The 21,621-nt window shown below is 34.1% G+C and overlaps 1 long non-coding RNA gene and 1 pseudogene across 2 annotated transcripts; one reads left to right on the top strand and one right to left on the bottom strand.

Moving 5' to 3' along the window:
- The first annotated feature begins 803 nt into the window (after nt 1–803).
- LOC126549086 (uncharacterized) lies at nt 804–2,618 on the top strand. 2 transcript variants are annotated; one of them, XR_007603231.1, is made up of 4 exons: nt 804–1,076; nt 1,150–1,327; nt 1,432–1,590; nt 1,789–2,618. It is a non-coding gene; the product is annotated as an uncharacterized LOC126549086 (long non-coding RNA). The 2 variants fall into 2 exon arrangements; XR_007603230.1 differs by having other exon boundaries at nt 804–1,327; nt 1,789–2,611.
- A 656-nt stretch (nt 2,619–3,274) lies between these two features.
- Nucleotides 3,275–3,876, bottom strand: LOC126549085 (thioredoxin-2-like; annotated as a pseudogene).
- Nucleotides 3,877–21,621: the final 17,745 nt, after the last annotated feature.

Genomic DNA, 21,621 nt, shown 5'->3' with positions numbered 1-21,621 from the left:
TACTTTATCTCTCGACCGAATGCAGTGTTGCCAAACTGCTGAACCACAGAATAAAACAATGAACTGAAATTGGCTAAACTAGATAGTTCTTAAAAACACCACGAACATAGATAATCCGGAATATATACGAAGACTACACAAGACAGCTACAAAAGAGAGCCCCGGTAAATTTACGAAGCGTCAGGCACGGCGCCAAGGGGGAGCAAGGTGGGGCTCTAGCCCCCCCAGAAAACAGATCAGCCCCTTCGCCAGCCCCCCCACTAAAAAATATGTACGATAGATATTGTGTAAAATATCAATATTTAGCTTATATAATATATTTGTCACAACTAAACAAATTGAGGAATAAATTAAATTTATTATTTGTCTAATAAGGAAAAAATTTACTACAATTTCAATAAAATGTGTTTTGAAATTTGTAAATTAAGAAAAAATCTTTTATTTATTTTTTATTACCTTTATTGAGTACTAATTACTAGATGAAAATGAACAAATAAACGTATCCCAAATCATTGCATTAAAGATTATTGAAACAAATTGTTCATTACTAAACACAATTACTTTAATTTATATTTATGAAATGTAGGTAAGTAAAAGAAACATAATTATTCATTCACAAAGGTATGTAATATTAAAGTCATAAAGAACTTATCATTTTTGTGTATCATGTCATCATTATGAATATAGTTGTTGAAGGTCTGTGATTAGACATTTTATTACATAGGGTACAAAAAAAAAATATTTGACATTATTCTTAAAACATTTTTAACTATTCAAAAGTTTGTATATATTATCAGTTTAGACTCTTAGAGCATACAATATAAAACGTATGTACTATATAGATAATAGCTATATTATGTTATATGATACGAAAATATTTATATTTCATTAAAATAACCTCAGTATTTGTTGAAAAATTTTAGCCCACGTAAAAAAAAAATTTGCCCCACTCTGCCTCCCCTGGAAAAAAATTGTAGTGCCGTGCCTGCGAAGCGTTATATTTCCAAGTTGCAAAGGGCAAAAGAAGTTAGGTCAAAAACCAAGAAAAAACTAAACTTTAAATCATCAACCAAATTGTATGCTTTCTAAAGACAATTGTCAAGTGATTTTTATATTTATATAGTAAAAGCAATTTTTTTTTCGTTCTAGAACTCGGGGTAAAATTTTTACTGGGGCTGATAAGGATTATGGGGACTTAGATGAATTAGGCTGTGCTGAACTTGAAATTTTATCAGAAGAGTTGGAGGCCAAACGATCAACTGTTCTAAATAGTTTAAAACTTAATTCCCAAGAAATATTTGTTCTAGAAAGAAACACAATAGATCAGGTTTGAAAAATAGGATATACATTTTATATAAAAATTTAGGATACTAAAAAAAAAAATTAAGCTTAAGACCCTGAAGATTTTAATAGTGTCAATGTTATCCTCAGGGTAAATGTGATACTTGGCATACTGAGCGTACCTAAACATCGGCTGACTGCTTCAAACTTTGGTAGAGTATGTAAGCTCAGAAAAAGTACTCCTCGGACTAATACTGTCAAGTATATATTGTACGCAGCAGATTTAATATCGAAGACTCCAGCAATGACGTAAGAATACTATACAGTATACATTTTATTCTATATTATGTATGTAGGTTACGTTGATAATTATTTTTATTTTTTTCTATTTGCGCGGGAAACTCCGAGTGGGACAGCTAATATTTTATAGAATATAATTTAGAAATGTAGGCATAGTGTAAACAATTAATTGTTATTATGTCTATTTTGTTTTGTTTGCTAATATAGATACGGAATACAATATGAACCAATGGCTAGGGAAGCATTTGAATCTCTATTCAATGTGAAAGTTTTACCAGCTGGTTTATTTGTTGACAAACAATTTAATTTTTTAACCGGTTCTCCAGACGGATTGGTGGGAGAAAATCAAATTATTGAAATAAAATGCCCACACAATAGTAAAGATCTGACACCTCACCAAGGAGTTGTGGCTAACAAAATTAAATATTTAAATATTAATGATTATGGTGATCTGCAATTGAACAAAAACCATGTTTATTACTATACCAGGTTCAGGGTCAATTAAGAGTAGCCAATAAATGCTCATGTTATTTTATAGTTTGGACTCCTAAAGGTAATAAACAATAATAATATATTACATACAACCAATTACCGTTCTTTTTTTACACATAAACATTTGAAATTAAGTAGGTACATTAGTGGGTACAGGTAACACAGTGCAAACTACAGATATTTTTTAAATTCATAGTTACCTTTTAAATATTTATGATGGTTTTTTTGTTTTCAGATATGTTTGTAGAAATAATTATGCGTGATGACGACTTCTGGAGGAATAAAATGGAAACACAATTGGTCGAATTTTATAACTGTCATTTATTGAATGAAATTGTAAATCCTAAAATTTTAAAATAAATGGCAATTTTGTAAGGTATAATGGTATTATTATAACTGCAATAAATTAGTCAAGTACGATTTGTCGATTTACCTACTATTTTTTTTTATAGTTTATATTTTATTTGTTTTTCGTATATTATTTCCATAATGGTTAACAATAATAAATAATAATATATACGATGGACGGCTTTTATAATTTATTACTGATAAACCGTACTATTACCTACAACACCCCGCATCGTCAAAAGCAAGTTATTGTTTGGCGAATTGCTAATTAATGTATTTATACCGGTTATGTGTGGTGACTGGCGACACAAATACACGCGCAGATAAAATATGTACGCACGCGCACGCACAAGTCAGTGGTCGACTTCGATTACAATTTATCGAAGTACTATTTAGTTCATAGATAATATTATAATTTATTATCTATGATTTAGTTGAACAAAAATGCTTTTACAGGAAAAACTCTCATGCCTCGATGATACGTCGGATTTTGATTTTTTTTTTTTATCTGAAAGATGAGAACTTTTTGCAGGTCGGATCAAAGCCCAAATTTTAGTTTTACTTTAAACTGTGCTAGAAAAAGTAAGTTTAAAAAATAACAAATTTTGTGTATTATTTAAATACACGTTTTAGCTTTTACTATTTAAACTTTAAAAATTGAGCTTTGATCCGACCTTCATAATATTCTCCTCTTTTAAATAAAAAAAAAATTAACAAAATCTGACAATTCTACAGTGCATGAGAGTTTTTCCTGTAAGACATGTTTTTTGCACTAAAACCACACTGGCTCCGACCCCTTAATACTTTTTTTGTAGGTAATAATTTTAACCAAGATATTAACCAAATACAATAGTGAATGACAGTATAAAATTTATTTTTGTTTCATTGTAATAAAAACTTCATTGAATATATGCAGGTCCATTAAGACACTATGGTTGAAGCCAATTTTGATATTATTATTTGAATTTCAATAAATTTTCCTTTAATTTATCTTTGTCAGCACCAGAAAACCGAACAACCTCGGTTTTTGATTTTAGGAAGACGAATGTTGGCATAGATTTGATGTTATACTCAATAGCGACTTCTTCGTATTCACCAACATCAACTTTCAAGTTTTCAACATGACTACATCAGGGTACTCCTTGGCCAGTTCTTCAATGAATGGATCCATTGACTTGCATGAACCACACCATTTGGCAAAAAAGTCGATGATGACTAAATTTTCTTCGGCATCAGTTAATTTAGTTGCCAAATCGGCGGCGTCGGTGATGAGTTGAACCATTGTGGTCGATTTGATCGATTCTCGACAGTTGGGTATCTCGACGTTTAGCGGCGGCGGCGGCTGGTACACCGGGTTAGCGTACTTGGGTATGTGGACGGCGGCGTGTGCGCGGACAGTGTGGCAGCGGACAACACGTCTGACGAATTAAAAAAATATTTTAAATATAATAAACAAAATATTGTTTGACATTTTATTTTATTATAAGTTTTATTTAATACATATTACGTTACCTTAGTGACAATACCTCGTATCTACAAATTTTACGAAAATGACTTTTTGACATAGATAATAAATCATTTAATTAAATCATTAATTAAAATAAGTAAGTAACCTTTCACAATGGATTTTAAAATTGATTAGTGAATAAAAGTTCTGCAATATATAAATCTGCATTATATTCTATGTAGGCGTTCAATAAATCAATATAAAAATAATATAAACAATAAAAATGGTAATTTTAGGCACATTTTTTAAACTTTAAAAACATTGGTTGAAATTTTTAGTGTAGTATACATAATAATTTAAAATTGTAAATTAGGACATCAAAGTCAAAATTACCTACATCTTGTCTAATAATATTGGGTACCACACATGGGTGTAGTAAAATAGTATGAGAAAAAACTTTTCTATCACAGGCGGTAAAAATTAGAATTTAGTTTTTTTAAAACACTAACATTGTTTTATTTTAATTTCATCGTCCTTGTTTGGTCCCTACATAATATTTCAATAATTAACTAATTTTAAACTACTAATGCCTAGCATCAAAAATAGTTTAATGTAATGACAACTTACTTATGAAAACTTCGAAAATACGATTCCACATGATAGCGTTCACGATAACGCGTATCGCTGATGAGGGATTTACCACAACGAATGTTATAGTGCATTCCGCGTTTGTCAAGTGAGGCATTTGTGGCTCTTGTTGGGGAAATCATGACTATCTAAACTATCGCTCACGGTCGAAATAGCTTACTTCTCCTGTCATCCAATGTACTATTGCATTTTTTTATGATGTGTTAAAAATATAATATATACATCGCAGTTTTTAATCATTTTTAGTATTGACAACTAACTTAAATAACTTAAAATAAGTAATATATAATATTGAATTATAACGATTTATTATAGTCTACATTTTTTTTATTTTCAACAAAATATAAAGATTAAAATTCAAAATGTAGCAGCTACACGGTTTTTGGAAACTGATAACTGAAAATATTTTATCGAAAACCATAAAATAATAATAATTTATTAATTTTATAATAATCACTCCTAAACCCATAAACACTTTTGAATATTAATCTATTTAGCTACTTAAGACACAAACTTTACTTCTAATTATACTATACGTTTTCGTAGTGTTCGTATTTAACATAATATAATACAATACATACCACATTAGCCATTTATAACTAACAAAAATCGTGTAGGTTAACTTTTAAAGTAATTTATTTTACTTTAAGTATTACAGTAGAATGACATATTTTTTTAAAAAAATATTAAACTTTTTCACATTATTAGTATTGTATTAATTATTATAATAATATAATAATAAATATTTATACCATATTATATCAACTAATCTAACTCAAAATATATTAGATAGGTATTTCTATAAACACCATAAAACAGTAAAAACGTCTCCATAGTACAAACAGATATCATAAAATAAATCAAAAATGTCATTGCGTATGGTAAAATTCGTAATTATTTAATATCCAACGCCGCGGTCGCGGGGCGCAGAGCTAAGTAAAAAAAGAAAGAAACTAGAGCGCGACGACGGTGTATATTACACGAGAGAACCAACTTGTATTTAACCAATGTTATTTTACGAAAATCATGTCGACCACCCTGTAGCCTAAACTAATGAACCAATTGACTTGAAACTTTCACGAATCCACGAGTTTGGTGTGTAGATGATTCTGTGAAAATTTAAAGTTTATCGGAGTATTACAGCCTTAGTTACATGTTAAAGTATTAACATAATAATTAAGCAAAACGCTATTTTTTTCATCAATTCCACAATGTATATGTATAATAATATAATATGTTTGTGCTGGCCGCCCATTTTTCCCCTTCCACTCATCGGTTGCAATCACTCGTTGCGTGATCCGTTGTCTAGTAACTCTATGGTCGTCAGTTCGTCACGGCGCTGCGTTGAACTATCTGGCCGTCTGAATTTTCGTGAAACGAAACATTTGATGACCGACAGTACTATACGCTAGTGGTGTCTGTTGTACATTAATGTCTTACATTCGCCCTGCATAGTTGCGTTTGCTTTGACATCTACGTCTACCGCGTGTAGTGTGCGTTACTAACTATTATTACGGCGTTCGTTGAATTTATCGTTTTAAGGTGAATAATTCGCAATATTTTGTGTATTTTAAAGTGTGCAAAAGTTAATAGCATAACATGGTGTCCAATGCTTATAAAAAAAAAATTAAAAAACGTGAAATAGCGAGTAAATACAAAGACAGAAGAGTAGCTCTTCTTAAATGTCGCACTCTATCTACGGCAAATCGTAAATCAGAGTGTAATTTGGTAGTAAATAAACAGTAAAATATTGAAAAAATAATACAGAATAAATTGTCTAAAAAACAATTGAGTTCTAAAAGAGCAAAATTAATTATTTCTAATGAATCGACGGATCAACATGTTAAAAAAAAAAAGCAGAGTAAATTGTCTAAAAAACAATTGAGGTCTAATAGCACAAAATTATTTCTGTTTAAAGGATCAACAGAAAAGTGGACCAACAAAGTTATGAGGTCTTTAAAATGTCCCCTTTATAAAGCGAGAATGATTGCAGAAAAATGTATGAAGTGGGCTTTGCTTTGCCGAAAAAGTAATATTAAGTATTACAAAAAACACGTGAATTTATTAAGAAAAACTATTAAGAATAATATTAATCATTCGGTAGCTATACCCGATGATCACCATTTGAATTTTGAATTCTTGATTTCTATTCTAGGTAAATCACATCACTGCAAGCATTCTGAACAATACTTTTTAGATCCTATTTACAAAAATCACTGACTTAGTCATGAATAGATTACCAAATGAAAAAATAAATATTGATGGCAGCATTTATAAACTACACTCGGTGATTTGCCACCATGGTAATTCAATGGCATCAGCTCATTATACATGCATTATCCGATATCTTAATAAATGGGTTAGATGCAATGATTATAAAATTTATTACGACCGGTGGCCACGTGGTGCTAAAGACGTATATATAATCGTTCTCCAGCAATAAAACTTAAAACTTAAATTATATAAGAATATACCTCCCCTTTCCCAAACAAATACATTTCAACACCGCTTGAAAAGAATTACATATAATACCTAAAATTGTAATTAAAAAAATGAGTGATATCTCATCAAAAACACTCCGTGTAAAAACATCGCTAAATAAAAATAAGCACTTAAATGACAAAAGTGGTGATATCAAAAATTGGCTAAGTAATTTCATAAATTCATTTATATAAAAGTATTTATAACTGTTTGTATTTATTGTACCTTGTGAATTTATTTAGTGCAAATAATTTTACTTAGCTTGGCGGCTACTAAAAAAATGTATTTAAATATTTGTATTGTTCAATAGTTTAACTATAGTAAAAATATGCAAAATGATGCGAATATTTATGTAGAAATCGAGACATTTGGGTTCTTAGTTATAGAGACATAAATAATAGTAACTGCGCCAAGCTAAGTAAAATTATTTGCACTAAATAAATTCACAAGGTACAATAAATACAAACAGTTATAAATACTTTTATATAAATGAATTTATGAAATTACTTAGCCAATTTTTGATATCACCACTTTTGTCATTTAAGTGCTTATTTTTATTTAGCGATGTTTTTACACGGAGTGTTTTTGATGAGATACATATTACGTAAAGTTTTAAGTCCTCGCGAATAAAGTTTTTGCATTATACCAAAATAATTAACTTCATTATATGTTTATCGCTTAAATAATTAATTCCGTTCAAATTTTAAATTAAAATGTCTATAAAAATAATTATTTTTAAATATTTTTTTAGGTTTTATTGCTCCAATAAATACTTATAGGGAATCGTGTATTGAATTATCAAAAAAAAATGTTTATGAATTTCTAACTAAAAAAACGAAAAAACAGTTTGCAATATTTCCAATTGTTACAAATTTTGTCAAAATTCAAAACGATTCTGAACGAAAATAATTTGTCAGTTTTGGATATATTTTTAGCGGGTGGTGAAAATAAAGGTGGTTATTTTTTTATGACCTGAATAACCCAAAATTAAATCATACACATAAAATTACAATTAAAAAAACTGGCGTATGTTTCAAGTTTATACAACTAATATTTGTTAACTATAACAAAAATCTAAAATTAGGTATTTGATAGTAAATCGTTATTTTAGTATTTTACGCGTAAATTTTTGATTTCGTAATAATTTTGACTTAACATTAAATTGTGACCATTTGCGGCCAACGCAAAAAAAGTTTTATCAACATTTATAAAAAAAAAAAAAAACGAATATTTCAAATGCCTATAACCTTAAAATAAGCGAAATATTTTGAAAATTAAATTATGTAAAGAAAATGCCAATCCAAAATAACTGGTGAAATTTTCAAGTACATACCTATGACATATACTTTTTAATTAATAACAAATATTTAAAATCGTGAGGATAAATCGTTATCGTTATTGACCTCGATAATGCACCAAAGATATTCAATTTTCCTTCGAAAACTACCCCTGAAGTTTTAAATTGAAGCATTATTTCGAATAGTTATAGTATGTACCCAGATACAAAAACGAAAAAACTTAACTACACTAAGTACGTAAATCTTTATGTGGTACAGTTAGGTATTAGGTAGTATATAAAAATATAGTATTTACTCACACCTAAATATCAGGACGTTTAACTAAGATTAAGCGAATATAGGCTTTCAGAAAAAAATTAAAACGTTACGACCGATAAAATTCTTCCCAGTGCGATTTATAATTTTAATATAAATATTGAAGGAGTGAAGTCATCTCGTGCAAAATAGTTTTTAACTATGTTAAGTTAAACGTTTAAGTGTGTAAGACAGAGAAAACACATGCGTGGGTATAGCGTCTTCTTAGGAAATAATTATGTTAAAATAATAATTATTTATTTTTATTAAATTATTATAATAATAATAATTAAAAACAGTTTTTAAATAGGTAAATAAAATACCTCATAGGGTATTATTGAATTTCAATAAATTTTCCTTTAATTTATCTTCGTCAGCACCAGAAAACCGAAAAACCTCGGTTTTTGATCTTAGGAAGACGAATGTTGGCATAAATTTGATATTATACTCATTAGTCATTAGATACTTGTTCGGTTTCTTCGTTTACACTAACATCAAATTTTAACATGACTACATGAGGGTACTCCTTGGCCAGTTTATTAATGCACGGATCCATTGACTTGCATGAACCACACCAATTTGAAAAAAAGTCGATGATGACTAAATTGTCTCCGGCATTAGATAATGTAGTTGCCAAATCGGCGGCTTTGGTGATGAGTTGAACCATCTCGACGTTTAGCGGCGGCGGCGGCTGGTACACCGGGTTAGCGTATTGGGACGTACGTTGCGCCAGCCCGGCCCATTTTGAAATATTGGAAAATTTTTGCACCAATATTTAGCATGTAATTAGCATGAATTTATGATGAGATACATATTACGTAAAGTTTTAAGTCCTCGCGAATAAAGTTTTTGCATTATACCAAAATAATTAACTTCATTATATGTTTATCGCTTAAATAATTAATTCCGTTCAAATTTTAAATTAAAATGTCTATAAAAATAATTATTTTTAAATATTTTTTTAGGTTTTATTGCTCCAATAAATACTTATAGGGAATCGTGTATTGAATTATCAAAAAAAAATGTTTATGAATTTCTAACTAAAAAAACGAAAAAACAGTTTGCAATATTTCCAATTGTTACAAATTTTGTCAAAATTCAAAACGATTCTGAACGAAAATAATTTGTCAGTTTTGGATATATTTTTAGCGGGTGGTGAAAATAAAGGTGGTTTATTTTTTAATGACCTGAATAACCCAAAATTAAATCATACACATAAAATTACAATTAAAAAAACTGGCGTATGTTTCAAGTTTATACAACTAATATTTGTTAACTATAACAAAAATCTAAAATTAGGTATTTGATAGTAAATCGTTATTTTAGTATTTTACGCGTAAATTTTTGATTTCGTAATAATTTTGACTTAACATTAAATTGTGACCATTTGCGGCCAACGCAAAAAAGTTTTATCAACATTTATAAAAAAAAAAAAAACGAATATTTCAAATGCCTATAACCTTAAAATAAGCGAAATATTTTGAAAATTAAATTATGTAAAGAAAATGCCAATCCAAAATAACTGGTGAAATTTTCAAGTACATACCTATGACATATACTTTTTAATTAATAACAAATATTTAAAATCGTGAGGATAAATCGTTATCGTTATTGACCTCGATAATGCACCAAAGATATTCAATTTTCCTTCGAAAACTACCCCTGAAGTTTTAAATTGAAGCATTATTTCGAATAGTTATAGTGTACCCAGATACAAAAACGAAAAAACTTAACTACACTAAGTACGTAAATCTTTATGTGGTACAGTTAGGTATTAGGTAGTATATAAAAATATAGTATTTACTCACACCTAAATATCAGGACGTTTAACTAAGATTAAGCGAATATAGGCTTTCAGAAAAAAATTAAAACGTTACGACCGATAAAATTCTTCCCAGTGCGATTTATAATTTTAATATAAATATTGAAGGAGTGAAGTCATCTCGTGCAAAATAGTTTTTAACTATGTTAAGTTAAACGTTTAAGTGTGTAAGACAGAGAAAACACATGCGTGGGTATAGCGTCTTCTTAGGAAATAATTATGTTAAAATAATAATTATTTATTTAATTAAATTATTATAATAATAATAATTAAAAACAGTTTTTAAATAGGTAAATAAAATACCTCATAGGGTATTATTGAATTTCAATAAATTTTCCTTTAATTTATCTTCGTCAGCACCAGAAAACCGAAAAACCTCGGTTTTTGATCTTAGGAAGACGAATGTTGGCATAAATTTGATATTATACTCATTAGTCATTAGATACTTGTTCGGTTTCTTCGTTTACACTAACATCAAATTTTAACATGACTACATGAGGGTACTCCTTGGCCAGTTTATTAATGCACGGATCCATTGACTTGCATGAACCACACCAATTTGAAAAAAAGTCGATGATGACTAAATTGTCTCCGGCATTAGATAATGTAGTTGCCAAATCGGCGGCTTTGGTGATGAGTTGAACCATCTCGACGTTTAGCGGCGGCGGCGGCTGGTACACCGGGTTAGCGTATTGGGACGTACGTTGCGCCAGCCCGGCCCATTTTGAAATATTGGAAAATTTTTGCACCAATATTTAGCATGTAATTAGCATGAATTTGCATGACTAAAATTAGAATTTGCATGATACTGGTTTAACGGTTAAATCCAAAATTTGATGAGCCGGGCTGGCACAACGTTTCGCTAGCCCGACCAATCGAAAAAATATAGATATCGAATAAATAAATATACCAAGATTTAGCACGCCATTCGCATGAATTTGCACGACTGTCGCCAGAATTCGCAAGACAATTTTTTATCGTTAAAAAACCGTTTACGTGCTTTTGCCGTTGCGCCAGCCCGGCCCATTATAGAAATTTCGCGAATTTTGAGATTTTGACTATTCCAATATTTAGCACGCCATTCGCATGAATTTGCACGACTGTCGCCAGAATTTTGATCTTAGGAAGACGAATGTTGGCATAAATTTGATATTATACTCATTAGTCATTAGATACTTGTTCGGTTTCTTCGTTTACACTAACATCAAATTTTAACATGACTACATGAGGGTACTCCTTGGCCAGTTTATTAATGCACGGATCCATTGACTTGCATGAACCACACCAATTTGAAAAAAAGTCGATGATGACTAAATTGTCTCCGGCATTAGATAATGTAGTTGCCAAATCGGCGGCTTTGGTGATGAGTTGAACCATCTCGACGTTTAGCGGCGGCGGCGGCTGGTACACCGGGTTAGCGTATTGGGACGTACGTTGCGCCAGCCCGGCCCATTTTGAAATATTGGAAAATTTTTGCACCAATATTTAGCATGTAATTAGCATGAATTGCATGACTAAAATTAGAATTTGCATGATACTGGTTTAACGGTTAAATCCAAAATTTGATGAGCCGGGCTGGCACAACGTTTCGCTAGCCCGACCCAATCGAAAAAATATAGATATCGAATAAATAAATATACCAGATTTAGCACGCCATTCGCATGAATTTGCACGACTGTCGCCAGAATTCGCAAGACAATTTTTTATCGTTAAAAAACCGTTTACGTGTTTTTGCCGTTGCGCCAGCCCGGCCCATTATAGAAATTTCGCGAATTTTGAGATTTTGACTATTCCAATATTTAGCACGCCATTCGCATGAATTTGCACGACTGTTGCCAGAATTCGCAAGACAATTTTTTATCGTTAAAAAACCGTTTACGTGTTTTTGCCGTTGCGCCAGCCCGGCCCATTATAGAAAGTTCGCGAATTTTGAGATTTTGACTATTCCAATATTTAGCACGAAATTCGCATGAATTTGCACGACTGTCGCCAGAATTTTGATCTTAGGAAGACGAATGTTGGCATAAATTTGATATTATACTCATTAGTCATTAGATACTTGTTCGGTTTCTTCGTTTACACTAACATCAAATTTTAACATGACTACATGAGGGTACTCCTTGGCCAGTTTATTAATGCACGGATCCATTGACTTGCATGAACCACACCAATTTGAAAAAAAGTCGATGATGACTAAATTGTCTCCGGCATTAGATAATGTAGTTGCCAAATCGGCGGCTTTGGTGATGAGTTGAACCATCTCGACGTTTAGCGGCGGCGGCGGCTGGTACACCGGGTTAGCGTATTGGGACGTACGTTGCGCCAGCCCGGCCCATTTTGAAATATTGGAAAATTTTTGCACCAATATTTAGCATGTAATTAGCATGAATTTGCATGACTAAAATTAGAATTTGCATGATACTGGTTTAACGGTTAAATCCAAAATTTGATGAGCCGGGCTGGCACAACGTTTCGCTAGCCCGACCCAATCGAAAAAATATAGATATCGAATAAATAAATATACCAAGATTTAGCACGCCATTCGCATGAATTTGCACGACTGTCGCCAGAATTCGCAAGACAATTTTTTCGTCGTTAAAAAACCGTTTACGTGCTTTTGCCGTTGCGCCAGCCCGGCCCATTATAGAAATTTCGCGAATTTTGAGATTTTGACTATTCCAATATTTAGCACGCCATTCGCATGAATTTGCACGACTGTTGCCAGAATTCGCAAGACAATTTTTATCGTTAAAAAAACCGTTTACGTGTTTTTGCCGTTGCGCCAGCCCGGCCCATTATAGAAATTTCGCGAATTTTGAGATTTTGACTATTCCAATATTTAGCACGCCATTCGCATGAATTTGCACGACTGTCGCCAGAATTTTGATCTTAGGAAGACGAATGTTGGCATAAATTTGATATTATACTCATTAGTCATTAGCAGGGCTCGGAAGTTGTAGGAGTTGCATATTTTTCTGTATGCTCTCAGTTTATAGCAGACCAAGCTAGAAATTCTTTCGATACAGTGACGAGTTTAAATACAAAAATTAAAAATGCATTTTTTTGCATATTTTGTCAATTTCAGAAAAAAAGTGCATATTTCTTAATTTCCATATGCTTTTTAGGCATATTTCTTAATTTTAATAGGATTTCTATGTTTGTTCAATATTTTCTAAAAAAAACTGTAGTTTTCTTCTAACAATTATGGTTTTATTATTTTGTTTTTGATTATTTAACGTACACCGTATCATATCTATATATATCGACTATTACTACAGAGCGTATTTATCTTTATTGCAAAACGTCTCTAAATTAAAATAAATAAATATAATTTTTTAAATAACTTTTATTCTATATTTTTATTTTTAGATTGATAAATTACAATCTTTGAAAATCAGCCAACTACATTACAGCTACTTAATTAATTTTTTTTTATATTTAATACATTTATTTTACATATTTTATACAGTTTTATACAGCATTTTCAAAATTTTTGTTTTGCATATTTAACATTTTTCGTGCATATTTTGTAAATTTTTTGTGCATATTTGCATGCATATTTTGTCATTTTTAGCTCCTACAACTTCTCCGAGCCCTAGTCATTAGATACTTGTTCGGTTCTTCGTTTACATACACTAACATCAAATTTTAACATGACTACATGAGGGTACTCCTTGGCCAGTTTATTAATGCACGGATCCATTGACTTGCATGAACCACACCAATTTGAAAAAAGTCGATGATGACTAAATTGTCTCCGGCATTAGATAATGTAGTTGCCAAATCGGCGGCTTTGGTGATGAGTTGAACCATCTCGACGTTTAGCGGCGGCGGCGGCTGGTACACCGGGTTAGCGTATTGGGACGTACGTTGCGCCAGCCCGGCCCATTTTGGAATATTGGAAAATTTTTGCACCAATATTTAGCATGTAATTAGCATGAATTTGCATGACTAAAATTAGAATTTGCATGATACTGGTTTAACGGTTAAATCCAAAATTTGATGAGCCGGGCTGGCACACGTTTCGCTAGCCCGACCCAATCGAAAAAATATAGATATCGAATATAAATATACCAAGATTTAGCACGCCATTCGCATGAATTTGCACGACTGTTGCCAGAATTCGCAAGACAATTTTTTATCGTTAAAAAACCGTTTACGTGTTTTTGCCGTTGCGCCAGCCCGGCCCATTATAGAAATTTCGCGAATTTTGAGATTTTGACTATTCCAATATTTAGCACGCCATTCGCATGAATTTGCACGACTGTCGCCAGAATTTTGATCTTAGGAAGACGAATGTTGGCATAAATTTGATATTATACTCATTAGTCATTAGATACTTGTTCGGTTTCTTCGTTTACACTAACATCAAATTTTAACATGACTACATGAGGGTACTCCTTGGCCAGTTTATTAATGCACGGATCCATTGACTTGCATGAACCACACCATTTGAAAAAAAGTCGATGATGACTAAATTGTCTCCGGCATTAGATAATGTAGTTGCCAAATCGGCGGCTTTGGTGATGAGTTGAACCATCTCGACGTTTAGCGGCGGCGGCGGCTGGTACACCGGGTTAGCGTATTGGGACGTACGTTGCGCCAGCCCTGCCCATTTTGAAATATTGGAAAATTTTTGCACCAATATTTAGCATGTAATTAGCATGAATTTGCATGACTAAAATTAGAATTTGCATGATACTGGTTTAACGGTTAAATCCAAAATTTGATGAGCCGGGCTGGCACAACGTTTCGCTAGCCCGACCCAATCGAAAAAATATAGATATCGAATAAATAAATATACCAAGATTTAGCACGCCATTCGCATGAATTTGCACGACTGTCGCCAGAATTCGCAAGACAATTTTTTATCGTTAAAAAACCGTTTACGTGCTTTAGCCGTTGCGCCAGCCCGGCCCATTATAGAAATTTCGCGAATTTTGAGATTTTGACTATTCCAATATTTAGCACGCCATTCGCATGAATTTGCACGACTGTTGCCAGAATTCGCAAGACAATTTTTTATCGTTAAAAAACCGTTTACGTGTTTTTGCCGTTGCGCCAGCCCGGCCCATTATAGAAATTTCGCGAATTTTGAGATTTTGACTATTCCAATATTTAGCACGCCATTCGCATGAATTTGCACGACTGTCGCCAGAATTTTGATCTTAGGAAGACGAATGTTGGCATAAATTTGATATTATACTCATTTCATTAGATACTTGTTCGGTTTCTTCGTTTACACTAACATCAAATTTTAACATGACTACATGAGGGTACTCCTTGGCCAGTTATTAATGCACGGATCCATTGACTTGCATGAACCACACCAATTTGAAAAAAAGTCGATGATGACTAAATTGTCTCCGGCATTAGATAATGTAGTTGCCAAATCGGCGGCTTTGGTGATGAGTTGAACCATCTCGACGTTTAGCGGCGGCGGCGGCTGGTACACCGGGTTAGCGTATTGGGACGTACGTTGCGCCAGCCCGGCCCATTTTGAAATATTGGAAAATTTTTGCACCAATATTTAGCATGTAATTAGCATGAATTTGCATGACTAAAATTAGAATTTGCATGATACTGGTTTAACGGTTAAATCCAAAATTTGATGAGCCGGGCTGGCACAACGTTTCGCTAGCCCGACCCAATCGAAAAATAGATATCGAATAAATAAATATACCAAGATTTAGCACGCCATTCGCATGAATTTGCACGACTGTCACCAGAATTCGCAAGACAATTTTTTATCGTTAAAAAACCGTTTACGTGTTTTTGCCGTTGCGCCAGCCCGGCCCATTATAGAATTTCGCGAATTTTGAGATTTTGACTATTCCAATATTTAGCACGCCATTCGCATGAATTTGCACGACTGTTGCCAGAATTCGCAAGACAATTTTTTATCGTTAAAAAACCGTTTACGTGTTTTTGCCGTTGCGCCAGCCCGGCCCATTATAGAAATTTCGCGAATTTTGAGATTTTGACTATTCCAATATTTAGCACGCCATTCGAATGAATTTGCACGACTGTCGCCAGAATTTTGATCTTAGGAAGACGAATGTTGGCATAAATTTGATATTATACTCATTAGTCATTAGATACTTGTTCGGTTTCTTCGTTTACACTAACATCAAATTTTAACATGACTACATGAGGGTACTCCTTGGCCAGTTTATTAATGCACGGATCCATTGACTTGCATGAACCACACCAATTTGAAAAAAAGTCGATGATGACTAAATTGTCTCCGGCATTAGATAATGTAGTTGCCAAATCGGCGGCTTTGGTGATGAGTTGAACCATCTCGACGTTTAGCGGCGGCGGGCGGCTGGTACAACGGGTTAGCGTATTGGGACGTACGTTGCGCCAGCCCGGCCCATTTTGAAATATTGGAAAATTTTTGCACCAATATTTAGCATGTAATTAGCATGAATTTGCATGACTAAAATTAGAATTTGCATGATACTGGTTTAACGGTTAAATCCAAAATTTGATGAGCCGGGCTGGCACAACGTTTCGCTAGCCCGACCCAATCGAAAAAATATAGATATCGAATAAATAAATATACCAAGATTTAGCACGCCATTCGCATGAATTTGCACGACTGTCGCCAGAATTCGCAAGACAATTTTTTATCGTTAAAAAACCGTTTACGTGCTTTAGCCGTTGCGCCAGCCCGGCCCATTATAGAATTTCGCGAATTTTGAGATTTTGACTATTCCAATATTTAGCACGCCATTCGCATGAATTTGCACGACTGTTGCCAGAATTCGCAAGACAATTTTTTATCGTTAAAAAACCGTTTACGTGTTTTTGCCGTTGCGCCAGCCCGGCCCATTATAGAAATTTCGCGAATTTTGAGATTTTGACTATTCCAATATTTAGCACGCCATTCGCATGAATTTGCACGACTGTCGCCAGAATTTTGATCTTAGGAGACGAATGTTGGCATAATTTGATATTATACTCATTAGTCATTAGATACTTGTTCGGTTTCTTCGTTTACACTAACATCAAATTTTAACATGACTACATGAGGGTACTCCTTGGCCAGTTTATTAATGCACGGATCCATTGACTTGCATGAACCACACCAATTTGAAAAAAAGTCGATGATGACTAAATTGTCTCCGGCATTAGATAATGTAGTTGCCAAATCGGCGGCTTTGGTGATGAGTTGAACCATCTCGACGTTTAGCGGCGGCGGCGGCTGGTACACCGGGTTAGCGTATTGGGACGTACGTTGCGCCAGCCCGGCCCATTTTGAAATATTGGAAAATTTTTGCACCAATATTTAGCATGTAATTAGCATGAATTTGCATGACTAAAATTAGAATTTGCATGATACTGGTTTAACGGTTAAATCCAAATTTGATGAGCCGGGCTGGCACAACGTTTCGCTAGCCCGACCCAATCGAAAAAAATAGATATCGAATAAATAAATATACCAAGATTTAGCACGCCATTCGCATGAATTTGCACGACTGTCGCCAGAATTCGCAAGACAATTTTTTATCGTTAAAAAACCGTTTACGTGCTTTTGCCGTTGCGCCAGCCCGGCCCATTATAGAAATTTCGCGAATTTTGAGATTTTGACTATTCCAATATTTAGCACGCCATTCGCATGAATTTGCACGACTGTCGCCAGAATTTTGATCTTAGGAAGACGAATGTTGGCATAAATTTGATATTATACTCATTAGTCATTAGATACTTGTTCGGTTTCTTCGTTTACACTAACATCAAATTTTAACATGACTACATGAGGGTACTCCTTGGCCAGTTTATTAATGCACGGATCCATTGACTTGCATGAACCACACCAATTTGAAAAAAGTCGATGATGACTAAATTGTCTCCGGCATTAGATAATTAGTTGCCAAATCGGCGGCTTTGGTGATGAGTTGAACCATCTCGACGTTTAGCGGCGGCGGCGGCTGGTACACCGGGTTAGCGTATTGGGACGTACGTTGCGCCAGCCCGGCCCATTTTGAAATATTGGAAAATTTTTGCACCAATATTTAGCATGTAATTAGCATGAATTTGCATGACTAAAATTAGAATTTGCATGATACTGGTTTAACGGTTAAATCCAAAATTTGATGAGCCGGGCTGGCACAACGTTTCGCTAGCCCGACCCAATCGAAAAAAATAGATATCGAATAAATAAATATACCAAGATTTAGCACGCCATTCGCATGAATTTGCACGACTGTCGCCAGAATTCGCAAGACAATTTTTTATCGTTAAAAAACCGTTTACGTGTTTTTGCCGTTGCGCCAGCCCGGCCCATTATAGAAATTTCGCGAATTTTGAGATTTTGACTATTCCAATATTTAGCACGCCATTCGCATGAATTTGCACGACTGTTGCCAGAATTCGCAAGACAATTTTTTTCTCGTTAAAAAACCGTTTACGTGTTTTTGCCGTTGCGCCAGCCCGGCCCATTATAGAAAGTTCGCGAATTTTGAGATTTTGACTATTCCAATATTTAGCACGAAATTCGCATGAATTTGCACGACTGTCGCCAGAATTTTGATCTTAGGAAGACGAATGTTGGCATAAATTTGATATTATACTCATTAGTCATTAGATACTTGTTCGGTTTCTTCGTTTACACTAACATCAAATTTTAACATGACTACATGAGGGTACTCCTTGGCCAGTTTATTAATGCACGGATCCATTGACTTGCATGAACCACACCAATTTGAAAAAAAGTCGATGATGACTAAATTGTCTCCGGCATTAGATAATGTAGTTGCCAAATCGGCGGCTTTGGTGATGAGTTGAACCATCTCGACGTTTAGCGGCGGCGGCGGCTGGTACACGGGTTAGCGTATTGGGACGTACGTTGCGCCAGCCCGGCCCATTTTGAAATATTGGAAAATTTTTGCACCAATATTTAGCATGTAATTAGCATGAATTTGCATGACTAAAATTAGAATTTGCATGATACTGGTTTAACGGTTAAATCCAAAATTTGATGAGCCGGGCTGGCACAACGTTTCGCTAGCCCGACCCAATCGAAAAAATATAGATATCGAATAAATAAATATACCAAGATTTAGCACGCCATTCGCATGAATTTGCACGACTGTCGCCAGAATTCGCAAGACAATTTTTTATCGTTAAAAAACCGTTTACGTGTTTTTGCCGTTGCGCCAGCCCGGCCCATTATAGAAATTTCGCGAATTTTGAGATTTTGACTATTCCAATATTTAGCACGCCATTCGCATGAATTTGCACGACTGTCGCCAGAATTTTGATCTTAGGAAGACGAATGTTGGCATAAATTTGATATTATACTCATTAGTCATTAGATACTTGTTCGGTTTCTTCTTCGTTTACACTAACATCAAATTTTAACATGACTACATGAGGGTACTCCTTGGCCAGTTTATTAATGAACGGATCCATTGACTTGCATGAACCACACCAATTTGAAAAAAAGTCGATGATGACTAAATTGTCTCCGGCATTAGATAATGTAGTTGCCAAATCGGCGGCTTTGGTGATGAGTTGAACCATCTCGACGTTTAGCGGCGGCGGCGGCTGGTACACCGGGTTAGCGTATTGGGACGTACGTTGCGCCAGCCCGGCCCATTTTGAAATATTGGAAAAATTTTGCACCAATATTTAGCATGTAATTAGCATGAATTTGCATGACTAAAATTAGAATTTGCATGATACTGGTTTAACGGTTAAATCCAAATTTGATGAGCCGGGCTGGCACAACGTTTCGCTAGCCCGACCCAATCGAAAAAATATAGATATCGAATAAATAAATATACCAAGATTTAGCACGCCATTCGCATGAATTTGCACGACTGTCGCCAGAATTCGCAAGACAATTTTTTATCGTTAAAAAACCGTTTACGTGCTTTTGCCGTTGCGCCAGCCCGGCCCATTATAGAAATTTCGCGAATTTTGAGATTTTGACTATTCCAATATTTAGCACGCCATTCGCATGAATTTGCACGACTGTTGCCAGAATTCGCAAGACAATTTTTTATCGTTAAAAAACCGTTTACGTTTTTTTGCCGTTGCGCCAGCCCGGCCCATTATAGAATTTCGCGAATTTTGAGATTTTGACTATTCCAATATTTAGCACGCCATTCGCATGAATTTGCACGACTGTCGCCAGAATTTTGATCTTAGGAAGACGAATGTTGGCATAATTTGATATTATACTCATTAGTCATTAGATACTTGTTCGGTTTCTTCGTTTACACTAACATCAAATTTTAACATGACTACATGAGGGTACTCCTTGGCCAGTTTATTAATGCACGGATCCATTGACTTGCATGAACCACACCAATTTGAAAAAAAGTCGATGATGACTAAATTGTCTCCGGCATTAGATAATGTAGTTGCCAAATCGGCGGCTTTGGTGATGAGTTGAACCATCTCGACGTTTCGGCGGCGGCGGCTGGTACACCGGGTTAGCGTATTGGGACGTACGTTGCGCCAGCCCGGCCCATTTTGAAATATTGGAAAATTTTTGCACCAATATTTAGCATGTAATTAGCATGAATTTGCATGACTAAAATTAGAATTTGCATGATACTGGTTTAACGGTTAAATCCAAAATTTGATGAGCCGGGCTGGCACAACGTTTCGCTAGCCCGACCCAATCGAAAAAATAGATATCGAATAAATAAATATACCAAGATTTAGCACGCCATTCGCATGAATTTGCACGACTGTCGCCAGAATTCGCAAGACAATTTTTTATCGTTAAAAAACCGTTTACGTGCTTTAGCCGTTGCGCCAGCCCGGCCCATTATAGAAATTTCGCGAATTTTGAGATTTTGACTATTCCAATATTTAGCACGCCATTCGCATGAATTTGCACGACTGTTGCCAGAATTCGCAAGACAATTTTTTATCGTTAAAAACCGTTTACGTGTTTTTTGCCGTTGCGCCAGCCCGGCCCATTATAGAAATTTCGCGAATTTTGAGATTTTGACTATTCCAATATTTAGCACGCCATTCGCATGAATTTGCACGACTGTCGCCAGAATTTTGATCTTAGGAAGACGAATGTTGGCATAAATTTGATATTATACTCATTAGTCATTAGATACTTGTTCGGTTTCTTCGTTTACACTAACATCAAATTTTAACATGACTACATGAGGGTACTCCTTGGCCAGTTTATTAATGCACGGATCCATTGACTTGCATGAACCACACCAATTTGA

Source organism: Aphis gossypii, chromosome 1 (genome assembly GCF_020184175.1).
Source record: "Aphis gossypii isolate Hap1 chromosome 1, ASM2018417v2, whole genome shotgun sequence".
In the NCBI taxonomy this organism is placed as follows: domain Eukaryota; kingdom Metazoa; phylum Arthropoda; class Insecta; order Hemiptera; family Aphididae; genus Aphis; species Aphis gossypii.
Note: the sequence above shows the minus strand (reverse complement) of the source record. Positions and strands in the feature narration are given on the sequence as shown.